Consider the following 17,276-nt stretch of genomic DNA (forward strand, 5'->3'; position numbering starts at 1 on the left):
ACTGGCTAGGACCTCCAAGATAATGTTGAAAGAATGAGTAAGAGTAGTCATCTTTGTGTTGTTCCTGAACTTAAGGAGAAAGTATTTGGTCTTTTATCAGTAAATATAGTATTAGATGCAGGTTTTTCATAGATTCCCTTTATCATGTTAAGGAAGTTCTTTATTTACTTATGGAGATAGAAGTTCATTGAATACACTGCAAGACATCAGAGGCAGGATAGCAAAGGAGACTGTCTGCTATGAGGCAGTGGTAATGGAGGGGTATAATTAAGGGGGAGACTGAGGAGGTATAGGAATGTATGGAATCTTCTTGTGCCTAGTTGTAAGTAGCCCATTGGTCAGCTAGGTCTTATGGATATTTTGAGGTGGGTTGCCTAGTGAACCCGTTTGCATTCAGCCCTGTGAATTCGCTGGGGGCCTTTTTTTTTTTTTTTAATCTTTTTAAAATCTTACTCAGGTTTCCATTGCTCAAACCTGTTGCCTAAAAGTGGCCCCTGCGTTCTCCCTTGACAGATCAACAACAAATCTTTGGCATTTGGGCAAAGGTCTCATCTTCTGCAGTTGTTTCATGCTGGATGGGGCGGGGGTGAGCTGTCCCTACCTAAACTTGTCAGTCCATCAGGGGTTCTGCGTAGTTATTAACATGCTGACTGGCAATGTGAGTGAAATTCACTGGTGGCCAGGTCTATGGGGTTTAGGGGGTAGGGAATCCTCTGATGGCATGGGCTGGAATCCTTGTTGAATCATAATTTGTATATGGAATTGTTAGATTCACTCAGACAAGTAGGAATGTATTTTGCCTACAGATCAAGATGGTGGCTGGATCTGCAAAAACAAAGGAAAAAAGCAGGTGGCAGGTGGTGGTGCAGACGGCTGAAAGAAGCAAGGTGGTTGAGAGTGAGCCAGTGTCAGGAAAGGGTCCCAACTAGTCCACAATGTGTGCAGATTCCTGGAGGAGCTTCTACTGCCAACTGCTGAGTACGTTGGGAATGGAGACCTCGGGAATGGAGTGGGAGAGGCCAGGAAAGGGGTCCTCTGCCTCGTCAGGCATGGGCAGTCTGACCTGTTCACCTCAGACCTCCATACCATACGGGGAGCTGCCTTGGCTAGAGATCTTCAGTTGTCTGAGGAGTAGTAGGGTTAGACCTCTGAAGGGCTGAGAAGAGAAAAGAGACAGAGGGAAGGATTCCTCCAAAGTGCAAGAGGGGAAGTCCCTTACTCTTTTCGGGCAAGGGCAGTCCCACTGGTTCCCCCTGGGGCTGTAACCTCACTGAGGAGTAATGTCTCCCAGAGGTGGTTAGTTCTCCAAGGAGTACTAGAGTTGGTCCACTGAGGGGAAGTCTCAAGAAATTCCCAGAGAATCTAAGGAAAGTCCTAAGCTGGCAGAGGGTCCCCTGTATGGGCTCCACCAAATGTGTGGGGGGGAGGCGATGGAGTGGAGGCTGGTGTGTGGGTGGTGAATTCATCCAAGGGCAGAACAAAGGAGACAGAAGTGTATTGAAAATACAGCAAAGAAGCAGTGGGCAGGACAGCACAAGGAGAGACTGCAGGGAGTTCTATTCCTTGTTTGCTGAGACTTTTTTTTTTTTTAAGATTTTATTTATTCATTCATGAGAGACACAGAGAGAGGGGCAGAGACAGGCAGAGGGAGAAGCATGCTCCCTGTGGGGAGCCCGATGCAGGACTCAATCCCAGGACTCTGGGATCACGACCTGAGCCAAAAGCAGATGCTCAATCACTGAGCCACCCAGGCGTCCCTGCCGAGATTTAAAAAAAAATAGATGTGGGCTTTTATATTCTCTAATATTTCTTTCTTTTTTTTCTCTAATATTTCTTGAATGAACTTTGGTAGTTTTTTTCTTTCAAGGAATCTGTTCATTTTACCTAAGTTGATAGAATTATTGGAACAGAGTTTCTGTAATATCTATAGAATTTATAGTGATGTCACCTCTTCAATTCATAACATTAGTAAATTGTGTCTGCTCTCTTTTTATCCTATCAATCTGGCTAGAGGCTTATTGATTTTATTGATAGTCACAATCAATCAGCATCTGCTTTCATTGATCTCTATTGGGTTTTTAAAATCTATTTTACTGATTTCTGCTGATATTCATTACTTTCTTTGCTTACTTTGGGTCTCATTTCCTCTTTTTGTTTTGTTTCTTAGGATGGAAGCTGAGAATATTAATTTGAGACTTTTCTTCTTACAAACCCTCAAGCACTATAAATTTTCACCTAAGTACTGCTTTTGATACATTTCTTTTCATTTTCCTTCAGTCCAAAATAATTTCTAACTTCTCTTTTGATTTCTTCTTTGACTCATGAGCTATTTTGAAGTGTATTATATAATTTCCCAAATATTTGATGATTTCTGTTATCAGTTTCTTAACTAATTCTATTGTGGTCAAGGACATACTCTGTATGACTTTTACTCTGAATCCTTTTAAATGTACTGAGAATTGTTCTATGGCCTAAAATATGGTCTATTGAAATGTTCCATGTGCACTTGAAAGGAATGAATATTTTGCTGTTGATAGGTAAAGATCAATGAGGTCAAGATGATTCTGTAGGCTTCTTCTTCCATATCTTTAATTATTTTCTATCTTCTTATATCTATTACTGAGAAGAAGCCAATGAAATTTTGGACTACAGGGGTGCCTTGAGTGGCTTAGTCAGTTGAACATCAAACTCTTGATTTTGGCTAAGGTCATGACCTCAGAGTGGTGAGACGAAACCCCCAGGGGATCTCTGAGCGTGGAGCCTGCTGGAGATTCTCCTCATCCTTTCCCTCTGCCCCTTCCCAGCTCACACTCTCAATCAATCAATCATCAATCAATCAAATCTCTTTTAGGGATCCCTGGGTGGCGCAGTGGTTTAGCGCCTGCCTTTGGCCCCATCCTGGAGACCCGGGATCAAATTGCACGTCGGGCTCCAGGTGCATGGAGCCTGTTTCTTCCTCTGCCTGTGTCTCTGCCTCTCTCTCTCTCTCTGTGACTATCATAAATAAATAAAAATTAAAAAACAAAATAAAAATAAAATCTCTTTTAAAAAAGAAATGTTGTAGTACTATTATGAATTCATCAATTTTTCCTTGAAGTCATAGCATTTCTACTTCACATATTTTGAAGCTGTTAGGTGCATAAATGTTTAATACTGGTATATCTTCTTGATGAATTGACTATTTTTTTTAAGATTTTATTTTTTTATTCATGAGAGACACAAAGAAAGAGGCAGAGACACAGGCAGAGGGAGAAGCAGGCTCCATGCAGGGGGCCGAATGTGGGACTCGATCCTGGGACCGCAGGATCACGCCCTGGGCCGAAGGCAGGAGCTCAACCGCTAAGCCACCCAGGCATCCCTATTTTATCATTATGAAATGCTTTTATTTATTTATAGTAATATTTTTTGCTCTGCAATCTATATTTTGATTAGTGTGTTAGCATGGTAAACTTTTCCATCCTTTATTTGTGTCATAATATATAAAGTGTGTTTCTTGTACATAGTATATTGCTCACACTGTTTTTTAAAAAAATCCTCTCTGGCAGTTTCTGCTCATTAGTTGAAGTGTTGAGATCATTTATATCTAAAGTAGTTATTGGTATATTTAAGTTTTTTTTTTTCATTTTTTATTTTTTAATTTATTTATGATAGTCACACAGAGAGAGAGAGAGAGAGAGAGAGAGAGAGAGAGAGAGAGGCAGAGACACAGGCAGAGGGAGAAGCAGGCTCCATGCACCGGGAGCCTGATGTGGGATTTGATCCCGGGTCTCCAGGATCGCGCCCTGGGCCAAAGGCAGGCGCCAAACCGCTGCGCCACCCAGGGATCCCGGTATATTTAAGTTTAAATGCGTTATGTTGCTATTATTTTTTATTTATCCCTCTTCTTCCTTTTTTTCCTCCTTTTCTGACATCTCATAGGCAAGTTGAGTATTTTCATGTTTCCATTTTATCTCTGTTGGCTTATTAGCTATGCTTCTTTTATTTTGTGATTGTTTTTGTATTTACGGGTACACCTTAATTTGTCACAGTCTATCTTCAGATGATACCGTATCAGTTCACATGTAGTATAACAATATGCTTCCATATCTCCTTCTTAGCCTTTGTACTTATTTTCATACATTTCCTTTTACATACATTATAAACCCCATATTGTTTATTTTTCTTTAAGCTGTCAATTGTATTTTAAAAGAGGTTTAAATCATAAGACAAATAATTTGTAGTTACCATGTCTGGTGTTTTCCTTTTTTTTTTGTATAGATTCATATTTCCTACTGATATCATTTCCTTCTGCTAGAAGAACTTCCTTTACCATTTCTTGTAGTGCACATCTGTCGGTGATGATTGTTTCAGCTTTTATATATCTGACAAAGTCTTTATTTTGCCTTTGTTTTGAAAGATACTTTCACTGAGCATAGGATTCTAGGTTGAAAGGTTTTGGGGTATTTTTTTTCCAGTACTTTAAAGATGTTGTTTCACTGCCTTTTCATTTGCATCATTTTTTAAAAAATTTTTATTTATTTATGATAGTCACACACACAGAGAGAGAGAGAGAGGCAGAGACACAGGCAGAGGGAGAAGCAGGCTTCATGCACCGGGAGCCCGACGTGGGATTCGATCCTGGGTCTCCAGGATCGTGCCCTGGGCCAAAGGCAGGCGCTAAACCGCTGCGCCACCCAGGGATCCCCATTTGCATAATTTCTGATGAGAAATCACTGCTATCCTTGTCTTTTTTGAAGATGTTTCACTCATTATCTCTTCAAATATTTTTCTGTGTCCTCTAGGGCCATTCCAGTTACACATTAGATTCATATCCTCTAAATATTCTTGAACATTGTTCTGGCATGCAGTTAAATTAATTGGGAATAGTTTGGTCCCTTTGGGTCTCCTTTTAAGATGTTAGGCAAGATCAGAGCAGTGCTCAGTGTAGGGCTAATTATTCCCCACTGTGAAGGCATCATCTCTCAGAGCACACTACCCAATACCCTCTGAGTTATTAGCTTTTCTAGTATGGTCAGTGGGACAGCCCTGGATGGGCAGCAAGTATTTTTTCCTCTAATCCTTTTGAATGGTTCTTTTTCCATCTCTAGGTAGTTTCCTTACAGGCATGTGTTGACCAGTACTCCATTTCATGCTTTGTGTACTGTGTAGGGATCTCTGGAATTCTCTGTGTACTCTTCCCTTTGATACTCTGTCCTGTAAACTCCAGCTGCCTTGGTCTCCCTAGACTTGAAACTGTTTTCTCAACTCAAGCAGTCTGCATTCTCTCTTTCTGCACCATATTCCAGAAACTGTATTTTTAGGATGCCTGCTTTTGTCTCACCAAATATCAGAAACCATTTAATGAAAATATAGTAGTTCTGGGTCATTTTTTTCTCCAATGAATATGTTATTTACATTTTCTAGAGTGCTAGAATAAAAACAGATAATTTTAATCCAATCTGATTTTGACCTGATTAGGAATTATATTTCAATTTCAATAAGACCAGGTCTATTTCTGGGCTAACTCCTAGACATAGCTCTTTAGAAGTCCCAACTGAAAGCTTAGGATGTTTGTATTAGTTAGGGTCCTCCAGAGAAACAAAACCAACATTTTATGTATCAATAGAAGAGATTTATTATAAAGTTCTGGCTCATGGAAATAAGGAGGTTGAGAAACTCTATGATCAGCTGTCTACAAGCTGGAGCCCCAGGAAAGCTGGCAGCATAGTTTGAAGGCCTATGGATCAGAACGCTGATGGTATATATGTCAGTCCAAGTGCGAAAGCCTGAGAACCAAGAGCACCAAGGACAGGAGAAAAATCAATGTCCATCTCAAACTGTCAGGGAGAAAACTTTTAACCTTTCTCTGCCACTTTGTTCTATACAGACCCTCAATGAATTGGATGATCCTCACCTACATCCGGGAAGACCTACTGCTTTATTCAGTTCACCAATTCAAATGCCAATCTCTTTCAGAAATCTCAGAGATATACCCCCAAATAATGTTTAACCAGATATCTGGGCATCCTGTGACTCATTAGAACAGATATGAAAGTAACCATTACAGTGTCTTTCAGGCTCTTCCACCTTGGTGAACCCCACACTCCAATTTTTATCTCCCCAGCACAGTAAGACTGTAAGTACCTATGATTAGCTCCTTGGCTTTTTTAGCATCTGCTTTCTGTTTGGCTTGTTTACCTCTTCTTCATCTGTGCTACTTATAAACTGGCGAACAACTTGGAAGGAAAATTGGTCCAATTATTGGGCTAATTCTGTCTCTCATCAGACGGTAGAATGTTCTGCTCAGCTTTTCTCTTAGCAGCTGCCTTTTGCTTGGAAATCTTAGCTCCTCCTCACCTGTTACTCAGTAAATAGTAAATGTCTCAAGGAAAAAGCAATCTAGTATGTGGGGCACTTTATATGGGTTAGCTCTTAAGTTCTGGCTGCCTTAGGTCTTTTATGAACTCAACTAAATTTTTAAAATCTATCTTTTGGGGCACCTGGATGGCTGACTCAGTTAAGCATCCAATTCTTCATTTTGGCTCAGGTCATGAGCTCAGGGTTGTGAGACTGAGCCTCACGTAGGGCTCCACACTAAGCATGGAGTTTGCTTGTGCCTCTCCCTCTGCTTCTCCCCCTACTTGCACACTCATTCTTTCTCTCAAATAAATAAATAATCCTTAAAAAATATTTTAAAAAATAAAATAAAACCTAGCTTTTTCTGGAAGTCCTCAACAGGAGCAGCACACTGCTACCAGGTAGTCCATTATAGCCAGACGCAGATGCTTAATGTCTTGTAATATGTTTAACCTTAAAATTTTTTTACTGACAAGACCAAGCTGTTTAAAGATCATCTTTACAGACACAAATGACAGTGCAAACAGTATAAGATATAACTAACCTTACTATTAACTATGAGACCAATTAGGATACATTACAGAATTCCTAAGCTATAAAAGACAAACCTATTATAGGGACTGGTTTTACTATCATTATTACTGGTCAGTGTGTATTTGAAAATTAAAAGTTTCTATAAAAGCATGTGTTAACACAAAGCCTAATGCTCATTCTACAGGTTTATACATGTTCAAACTAAAGTTAAGATTTCTCCTTAGAAATTCATTGCAATAACTTCTATTCTGGTTTTCTTTTCTTCCTTTAGTTTTCAGTCTAGGGCACAGAAATCCATTTCAAAGCTACTGAGTAAAAGTTGCAGTATGTGTTATGGGTGCCAACAGCAAAATGTCTGCCACAGAACATCATTTCTTTCCCTCTATTTAGCTAATGTTTGCATTCTGAACACAGACTCACAATTGGGTTTCTAATAAGAATTAGAGATCACAAATTTCTATAAAGTGTCTATGAGCTCATAGGTCCCTGGTCACACAGCAGCCTTTATCTGAGGATTATAAAATCTCATTTACTTCTATTTTGTTAGTTTGCATTTTGTAATTCACTTGTTTGTACTCACCAGCTTCCCTTCAGGCTTCTCTACTATTTTCTCCAGCCCTGGTGTGATGGGAATCCCACTCCTCTCTGGTCTGGTGGGCCAGACTACAGTTTCACATCCAAACAACAGTAAAACTAAAACCGAAAGCCAAGTAGTGCTGGGAAGTTCGCTCCTAATACCAGGTTTGTTAAAACCATTTGTTTAAAAATGTTCACATCTGTTGCTTGGCACTGATCCTTAAGCTCCAACACCCCTACCTTCTTAACTAATTATCCTCATGTCAAATAATCAGTTGTAGTTGATTGACTACATACTCATAAAATTCCCCAAATCCCAAATCCCTCAAAATAGAGGGAAACAATTGGGATAGAATCGAATAACTTTTCTCAATTCTACCATTAAAGAAAAGACATAAAAAGGAACATAGCAGATATGGTGTTGTGAGAAAGTATTGTAACAGCCTATTTTCTCTGAAAGCCCCCCCCCCCCAAAACTGATCACACTGCTCCTGCCACAGATGAAGACCATGTATAATTCCACAGCACGGAATAAATGAGCAAGGGGAACTGTAAACAGTCTGGCCAACCAGAAGCAATAGACACACAATGCAACCAAGACACTGCAGACCCCGTTTCCCACTGAGCTAATATAATCCTTACACTTGGCAAGTAGGAGTTCTCACTGCAGGGCTCTCCTGCCTAAAGACACAGGCTCCTCTGGAGAAAGGCTGTGGGAGAGGGGAGAAGAAGACAAAAGAAGAGGGGGAAACAATTGCTGTAAGGGAAACCCACAAGAGAAGTAAAATTGTGTGTAGTATTCCCTTTGGCCCAGAAATGCTAGTTTGGGGAATCTACCTATGGAAATGGAAACCATAGTGTAAGGATACATGTAAGATGTTTACTGTGGCATAATTTGTTGTGTAAAAAAAATGGAGGGAAACCGGAATATCTATCAATATAGAGATCATGGGAAAAATTATGTAACTTCTACAAAGAAATATTAAGTAACTATTAAAAATAAGACATTTGATCAATTTATATATGTAGAATAATGTACATAATATAACAAAATGAAACAAGTAACAGAATAAATGGTATTATATGATCTCATTTACATATGAAATAAAAAATAACTACATATTTGAACATAGAAAAGGAGTGAAGGAATTCACATTTAACTTTTAAAGTGGTTTTGTCAGGTAAATAGAGGGAAGAAGAGGGGGAGATTAATATCTTCTCTATAGACTAATATCTTACAAGACTGGTTACAATGAGTGTGTATTACTTTTAGAATTTAAAAATGTAATAAATTTAAAATATAAAAAGGATTTATTGACTATAATTACAAGTAATGCCAGACCCCAGAGTTCAGTGGGGTTTGTTTTAAATTTGCTCTGGCATTTACTTTAAATCGATCCTGGTGGGGAGAGGTAAATAGTAACTACTGTTCTCAGAGAGAGGCCTCACCTTGTGTCCCTAAACAACAGCCAATTAAAGCACATACTTGACAGTGTTCCTGGAGAAGGCCAGTGGCTGTGAAATGAAAACTATAGGTACCTCTCCAAAGCCTCAGCCACAGAGCTTCCCAAGGGGCTGCCTGAGCCAGTAAGCAGCCAACAGAAGCATGGATGAGAATAGAACAGGCTTTTGTCTGGAGAAATCCCACTACTCCAACTCCTGACAGCCTTTGTTGGCTTCTGTTCCATACTTCAGAGATGAGAGCCATAAGCCTGGCCCAGCCTCTGCAGGGATAAATATTAAACTCTGTGGGAAAGATGCTGCTGCCCAGCTTTGAAGTGTTCTGTGTTAGCGCTTTGGTGGAAGATTCTTTGAGGACCACTGGAAGTTAGTTGTGGGCCTTCCAATTCTTACCCACAGGACAGAATTAAAGCCCTGGAGGAGTGACACTTGGCTCAGTATTTGTATTTGGTTTCATGCTGATAGAAGCTTCCAGACCTTCTGAGGGGTAATAGATATATGATATTCAATAATAAAATAATGTGCAGAAGCTAGCAGCCTGTGAAGAACTTTTTTAAAAAAAGATTTTATTTATTTATTCATGAGAGAGACACACACAAACAGAGGCAGAGACCCAGGAAGAGGAGAAGCAGGCTAGACACAAGGAGCCGAATGCGGGACTTGATCCTAGACCCTGGGATCACACCCTGAACCAAAGGCAGATGTCTGTTCAACTGCTGAGCCACCCAGGCATTCCAAGAACTAACTTTTTTGACCACTCATTCATCTTTCAACATCTTTTTTCTCTTCTTGAACAATCCTACTGTCCTATACCCATGCCTCTTCTACCTCTCTACTTACCTTCTTTAATAGATTTTTTTATTCAATGTTTCCTGATTATCATAGAAATGCTACAGCGTTCATGGAAAATATGGTTACATTTTTTTAAAAAAGTAATCATTTATAATCCTGCCACTGATAATATTTCAGAATAGTTTCTTTTTGCCATTATACTTACTTTTTCTTTTTAATTCTTTATTTAAATTCAACTTAGTTAACATATATTGTATTACTAGTTTCAGGGCAGAATTTAGTGATTCATCAGTAGCATATAATACCCAGTGCTCATTCCATCAAGTGCCCTCCTTACAGCCCATCACCTAGTTTCCCCATCCTCCCACCCACCACCCCTCCAGCAACCCTGTTTGTTTCCGAGAGTTCAATTTCTCCTTTTCACCTTATTTTATTTTTCCTCCCTTTTTAGAGCAGGTCTGCATTGTGTAGCTTCACAAGTGTAGATGAATGTCTTACATATATTACCTAATATTACAAATAAATATGAGAGAATATGAAGAATATGTGAATATGCTGTCCAAACCCCTTTTGGACAGCATGTTACTGTTGTCATTCTGCACAGCTGTGGTGTGGCTATGTGTTCTGTGAGTCAAGCTGGTATTCATATTCCTCAGACTAACTGTGACAGGAGCCTTCGTGTCTCAGGCCTGCTTTTCTCCTTATGGCTGCGTTGGAAATCAGCAACATTTGCATGTAAAGATCCCCTTGGGTAGTTATTTGATCTTCTTTCATTCCCACTTTTCACTTGCAGGTAATTGGGTACCTAGGATCCCAGCAGGCCACTATTCCTCTTCCCTTCCCTGTCTCCTGATATTACTTTTTCTGTTCCCTCTTTATTGGATCTTCTGGGTTTATCCTAACAGCATAAAAAAGCAGACAGTCATCACCAGCCTGGGGACAATCAGAGAATCATCAAAATTTGGAAAAGACACTCAATTAAGCATGCATTCTGTTCACATGTTCAGAGTAAATACTCCAGCTGATATGGCCTTTGGAAGACTCCACTTCATGCAGAAAACCAGAAATATATCAGATTAGAGGCAAGAAGAACCTTGTTGGTCTGGAGTCTTGCTCGACCATTACTTTAGACCCTTACCACACTGCCAGTCCAGACCACATCTTCAGGCCCTTACCATTCCCTAGTTAAGACATCCACTTCTGTCTTTTCTCTCAAGGTCTCCCCAGTTACCCTTGGAGACTCAGGATGGATAGCTGGCAGCGCCAAGACAGTGTGACACTGCAGCATAGACACATGGCAGTGGGAAAGCCCAGAGCACTCTTTCCTGGGTATTCCCATTGTCACTCTGGAACAGGTATCCATGGCAGTAAGAGAGCAATTTCAACCAACAAAGCTCTGGACAGAATCTTGAAGTTTCTCTAAGAGGCCCTCCTGTGCTATTCCTTGTCCTCATACCAAGAAATCACTCCTTTCTATCAGAACTCCAGAACTTTCTGCTAATCTGTATTTATGCAAAGCTCCCCATTGCAGCACTGAAAACTGAATTCCTCAGAGCCATTATTTCTACAATGATCTCTTCCTTATTACAAACATAATAAAGTACAGATGCTGATAGGCTTAACACCCTTCACTATCTCCCTCCCTATTTTCATTATGAGCTAAAAAGTAAACATCTTGGGGAAACTTTTGAATAGAAACTTACAATATGAAGGGAGAACACAGGTGAAGGGGGCCAGGCAGCTCTACCTATAGGTTATCAATCTGCATGACTTCCACCTTCTACTGCCACTCGCCTCTCTGGTCACTGCCTGATAGCCTGGTCAAAGCAGGCTTGCATTCTGCAGCGATGGTCTGAGAGCCTCACTGCTTCATCCTCTGTTGCCTGGCAACCCACATCTGAAGTACACTGACCCAGATTTGGGTTCAGGTATTAAAGGGATACTTAGACCCTTTCAATTCTCCCTAAGAGGCAAAGTGGCCATGGAGAAGAGCAGAGGATAAGCATACATACAGCCCATGAATTCAGTTTGACTTGGCACATTCTGAGTATGTTATATGGGGAAAGAAGGTAGCTAGTGAGACCTATTTCTGGTCAATCCTAGGAGTATATTGAATGAATCTTCCCTCCCTCTCATTTGCTTCCTCTAGATTAGACTGCACAGTCTCTAGACTGGACTGGACACAGGAAAATAATCTGGAAGCGCCCTGGACAAAAACAGACCTCAAAGTCTTGCCTGGGTTGGATGCATCTCCCAGGAATTGCTCAAATTTTGACCCAGTCTCTGGTCAAAAGTTACATGGTTCCCTACAACAAACAGATTAAAGTCCATACTCTCGTGTTCTTGACAAGCTGGCCTATAGTTCTCCTGCTTTATCTCTTACTGAAAACCTGCCCTGACCTGACCCTCTCCACCTCTTCACCTCACTCAAACTGCACCAGCACTTTGGCTCAGACTCGAATACCGAATACTGGCTCGAGTTACTGTCTTTCAGGGAATGTTCTTCCAACTACAGCTGCCAGTCAAACCACCACACCTCCTCCAGAACTCTACTCAAAAGACACTTCTTCCTTGGAGGAAAATAACAATCCCTCCTGAAATAGCTAGTTCTTTGCTCTCCACCTGGAAACCCTGGCTAGCCTCCATACCTTCCCCATAGTTTCATAAGTTGTGATAATTATAGCATTCAGAATAGTTGTCATATATGAGCCTTGTCTACATCAGTGTCAAACAGACTATGTCTTTTACAGGCTGGTTCCTTCATGCTTCTATCTGGAATGAATGCATCTCACCCTCACTAATTCTTCCTCATTCTAACAGGTTCTTTACCACAATCACCTCTGGATTCACATCTTTAGCAGTGCTATATTAGCAGGCCCTTCTTTTTTCAATCCATTTTCAACAACACACACTGTCTTTCTCTTGATCCAGACATCACTAATGTCCATTTTTTTTTTCTGTGTGCTCATCCTCCCCCACCTCTGCAAAGCAGGGTATGCTGCAAGGTGGGGTTCAATAACCAGCTATTCTCTGGCTATATAATCTATCTCTGTCTGAATATCTCATGATTATGACAAGTGCCTCAGAAAAACACCTTGAGAAGTCTAGATGGAAACCAATGCCCCATGGAAACACATAAATATTTTATCAGGCTCTGAATAAGACTCTTGCTCATAAATATTTAAACTCCCTGATAGCATAATGTTGAGTGGTTGATTAGAGTCAACTTGTACGGGGATAGGGAGCTGAGAGGAGGAAGGGAACATAAGAGCAATGGCAGCAGGCATTTTATAGAGTCTCATATAAGGATTGAAAAACACTGAAAATGTTCCTGAGGTCTCCCCAATTTGCATGGACATTCATTTTCCAAATGTTCTCTCTCTGGAGTGGGAGGTAAGCCAGTGCCCAGTGGAGCTGTCTAGAGAAGGCACTCACTGCAACATCAGTCACAGCCCCAGTAAGCTTGCCACACTTCTCTCAGCACAGGTGGCACAAAAATTTTCAAATAAAGTACACAGGACTCAAGATGAAGCAGATCCTGTAAGAATATTTATGGCAGCTTTATTTTAAAATGTCCCAAATTGGAAACACCTCAAGCGCCCATCAGTAAGAGAATAGATAAGCATATGGTAGGTAGATAGTCATGATGAAATATTATCTTGAAATAAAAAGAAATGAACAACCAATATATTCAACAACACAGATGAATCTCAGATATCACGTTGAGCAAAAAGAAGCCAAATGCAAAAGTACATCAGTGTGAATGTACTTCCATGGGTGTTCAAGAATGCAAAACAGATCTATGATAACATGGATCATAACAAAATTTGCTTCTGGATGGTGTGGATGACCAGAGAAGGGCATGAGGGAAATTTCTGGGATTGAAATTTTTTGTCCCTTGTTCAGAATGTGAGTTTGTCAAAACTGGCTGAGCTTCTAGCAAGGATTCAGCTTAGAAGCACTGTGAGGATACAAGAGGCCACTGATCTCCAGGATCATCATTTACCTATAAAATATTGATTGACTCGAATTACCTAAAAGGAACTTCTAGTATTTTACCAAGAATTCTACAACCTTTATGGGAGTTAATGCCTTGTTTGTGTCATTTAATTGCCTAATTAATTCAACAATTATGTATTAATTCCTTATAATATGCCAAACAGGAACATAGCCATGAAGACAACAAAAAGATTTCTGGTCCTTATGGAGCTAACATTTGAGTGGGGGGATATTGGGCAATTAACAAAGAAACAGCTATACTATAAAATGCCAGGTAATGATAAAGCAATGAAGAAATAAGGCAAGGTCAGAGGACAGGGACTGACAAAGGCCTGTTTTGGATCAGGTGGTCAGGGAAGCCCTGATTAAGGAGGTCACATCTGAAAAGAGACCTGAATGAGTTGAGGACAGAAACAGTGCAAGTATCTGAAGGAAGAGTGCTCAGGGAGAAGGAAGAACAAGAGAGGGGAAGAGTGACAAAATATGAGGTCAAACAGGTCAGATTGCATCAGGCTTTGGTAAACCGTGGAAGAGAGTTGGATTTTATTCAAAACGTGAATGGAACCATTAGAGAGTGTAAGCAGAGGAGTAACACAATCTAACTGATGTTTTAATAATGGGTAAAAGGAGGAAAGTAAGGGAGCTGCCCTATTCTTAGGGAAAAGTCAGAATAAGATCCAGATTTAGTGCCCTTCAAAATCTTAACATCCTTCACACATCTATTTCTTTCTTTTTAAAAAGATTCTAATTATTTATTTTAGAGAGAGAGCACAAGCAGGGAGGGGCAGAGAGACAGGGAGAGAGAATCTCAAGCAGATTCCCTGCTGAGCAGGGGAGCCCAACGTGGGCTCAATCTCACAACCCTGAGATCATGACCTGAGCCGAAACCAAGAGTGGGACACTTAACCAGCTGTGCCATCCAAGTGCCCCCACACATCTATTTCTTTTTTTTTTTTAAGATTTTATTTATTTATTTATTTATTTATTTATTTATTTATTTATGAGAGAGAGAGAGAGAGAGAGAGAGAGAGAGAGAGGTGGGCAGAGACATGAGCAGCAGGAGAGGCAGGCTCCATGCCAGGAACCCGACGTGGGACTTGATCCCAGAACCCCAGGATCATGACCTAAGCCGAAAGCAGACTCTCAACCGCTGAACCACCCGGGTGTCCCTACACATCTGTTTCTTAACTGCCTTCTGATTCCAGCTCTGTCTGGGGCCAGATCACATGTTTCTGGATTTCAGACTCTGATTTTTCACTAACAAGTATATGTATCAAGATGGTTATAAATTCATAAAAAGTAAGGCAGGTAACTCTTCTTGTGTCGGAAATTTTTTCATAATAAATCGTTGGAGATAAAAAGAAAAGAGAGGGATTTGTGTCCTTTATTGGGCAAAATTAATCAGCAATTAAATATGAATGTTATAATCCTCAACACTTCTCTGCCAAATAAAGATTCTGATTTTTAACTAAATGTGGAATATTCCAACTTTCAGATCCAACTTCTCTGCCCCAGCCAGCCCATGTTCCATTGTCTCTCTGGCAAGTCTTGGGGCTTCTTTCTTCTCTCTCCCCCTGCCCCCAATTAATTACTCTCTGGAAACCTACAAGGGAGTGCAGTAAAATGTGCATTTGTGCGGTGGGAGGGCACACTCCCTCAACCCCATCTGGAAATGCCCTTGTGTTCAAACAACAAAAAAAGGGAATATTAAAATCCTCAGCAGGAAACAAGTTGTAAGCACCTAATGTCCTCCCCCAGAGAATCTCCTTCCCTCAATCCTTACTTTCCCACTCTTTGGAGAGCCTTCTAGGCTGAAAGTCTGTGGCTTCATCCCGTTCACCCCTCAGATCCCCCTAGGCCACAATTCTGCTTTCACTGGCCTTGATGCTGTCTATCCCCAGGCTACCATAACTCTGCCTCTGACCAGGCTCAACTCTAGACTTAATTGAGCAAGAGGGAGAAGCTAAAAGCTGGCGGTAGAAGAGAAAGGGAAATGCAAGGAGCACTCCAGAGACAATGGTGGCCCGAAAGTGGAATTAGGCTGCTAAAACGGAGACCAGAGAGCACCCTCCACCACCACCAGCACCCCCTCCCCCCATGCCCACAGATCCCTAACTCAAGTAAAGCCTGCCCAATGCATTTTATTCTCCAGGCTCAAACTGACTTGCTACCTACCACTACCTCGCCCACAGGGAGGCCTTCTGTGCGGAATGCCCCCATTGAGGGAGAACCATTAATTTTCCTTTGCAGGCCTTGCTGCCTAAGACAACTCCTCAACAGTCTTTCCAGCTTTTAACCCGTACCACCCCCCCCAAAAAAAATCTTTTCGCTTTTATTTAGGGGATGCAATAATTCAATGTTATCCCCTAGATCCTGGTTTAAAGGACTGTATATCAAGAAAGACGTTTCATAATTGAACTCCAATAAAAAAAATTCAAAAAAAATAAAGAGGTAAAAGATTAAAAAAGTAAAATAAAAAGAAAGACGTTTCACGAAAGGCTAGGATGCAATCTGCCTGCTGTTCACGCAAGCTCGTTCCTAGACAGCCGACAAAGGGGACAGTCAGCACCTGCTGGTTTCCCTTCTGAAACGCGAACAGAACTCAGGTCTCACCTCAAAACGAGGCGCTTCATCTGCGGGGGCCCCGGGAGGCTCAGGTCGGCCCCCGGGCAAACGCCGGGTCCTAACACGCGGCCTCCAGGTGAGTTAGAGACGGGCGCTCGCAGGGGTGCTGCAGGGCCTCTGCCCGGAGCAGGGCCGGCTGCCAGGGGCGACACTTGGGGGCGCGCCCTCCCGCCCCCCCGCGCCCGGGGTCGACGCGCTCCTGCGGGGCCGGTGACGAGGCTGCGGAGGGAGACCCCGGCTGTGGGCTCCCGGCCGTCCGCAGGCTGCCGCTCACCGGGCACCGCCGCCGCGGCCGCAGCCCCCGCCCCCCTCCCCTCAGGAGGCCGCCGCCGGCGCGCGCCAGGAGCCTCCCGGGGCTCGCCTCAGGTGCCGGAGAGTCGCCCGCCCGCCCGCCCGCCCGCGGTCCGGAGGGGGACCGTGCCCTTCCCTGTCAGCGTCTGACGTTCCGCGGCTACGTCGCGTCCTCCGAGGGCTCCCGCCGAATCCCGCGCTCGGGATCCTCGAGGGCGCGCTGCTCACCTCACCGCGTCTCCGCCCGCGCCGCGCGGGGCTCTCTCGGGTCCGCGGGGCCTGGGGGTGGGGGCGCGCCCATGGCCGCGCGGGGGGCCGGGCGTGGAGGCGGCGGGGCGGCGGCGCCGGCCTCTGCGGTCCGCGCGGGGCGCTCGCCGCCCTCCGGCCCGGGGCGCTGCCGGGGCCGCGCCTCCCGCCCCTCCCCTGGCGCCGCCCCGCGTGGCGCGCCGGCCCCCGCGCTGGCGGCGAGGTCGGGCCCGGGGCGAGGGCGCGCGGGCCCCGCGGACCCCACGCGCCGCCGCCCCCGAGCCCCGGGCCTGGCGCCGCCTCAGCCCCGCCTCGGCCGCCGCGTCGGAGGAGACCCTTGGCCGCCCCGGGCCGGCGCGCGGGGAGCGGGGCTCAGACGGTTCCACGCAGGGTTCTCTTCAGCTCCCGCCGCGCGG

The 17,276-nt window shown here is 43.1% G+C and overlaps 1 protein-coding gene across 1 annotated transcript in view; it reads right to left on the bottom strand.

Annotated features, from left to right (window-relative positions):
- Window positions 1-16,932, bottom strand: part of GPR156 (G protein-coupled receptor 156) — an 84,649-nt gene extending 67,717 nt beyond the window's left edge. The window contains exon 1 of the mRNA XM_072724446.1: window positions 16,843-16,932. The gene's annotated coding sequence lies outside the window, so the exon portion shown is untranslated. The remainder of the gene's footprint in view (window positions 1-16,842) is intronic.
- Window positions 16,933-17,276: the final 344 nt, after the last annotated feature.

Source organism: Vulpes vulpes, chromosome 1 (genome assembly GCF_048418805.1).
Source record: "Vulpes vulpes isolate BD-2025 chromosome 1, VulVul3, whole genome shotgun sequence".
Lineage (NCBI taxonomy): Eukaryota > Metazoa > Chordata > Mammalia > Carnivora > Canidae > Vulpes > Vulpes vulpes.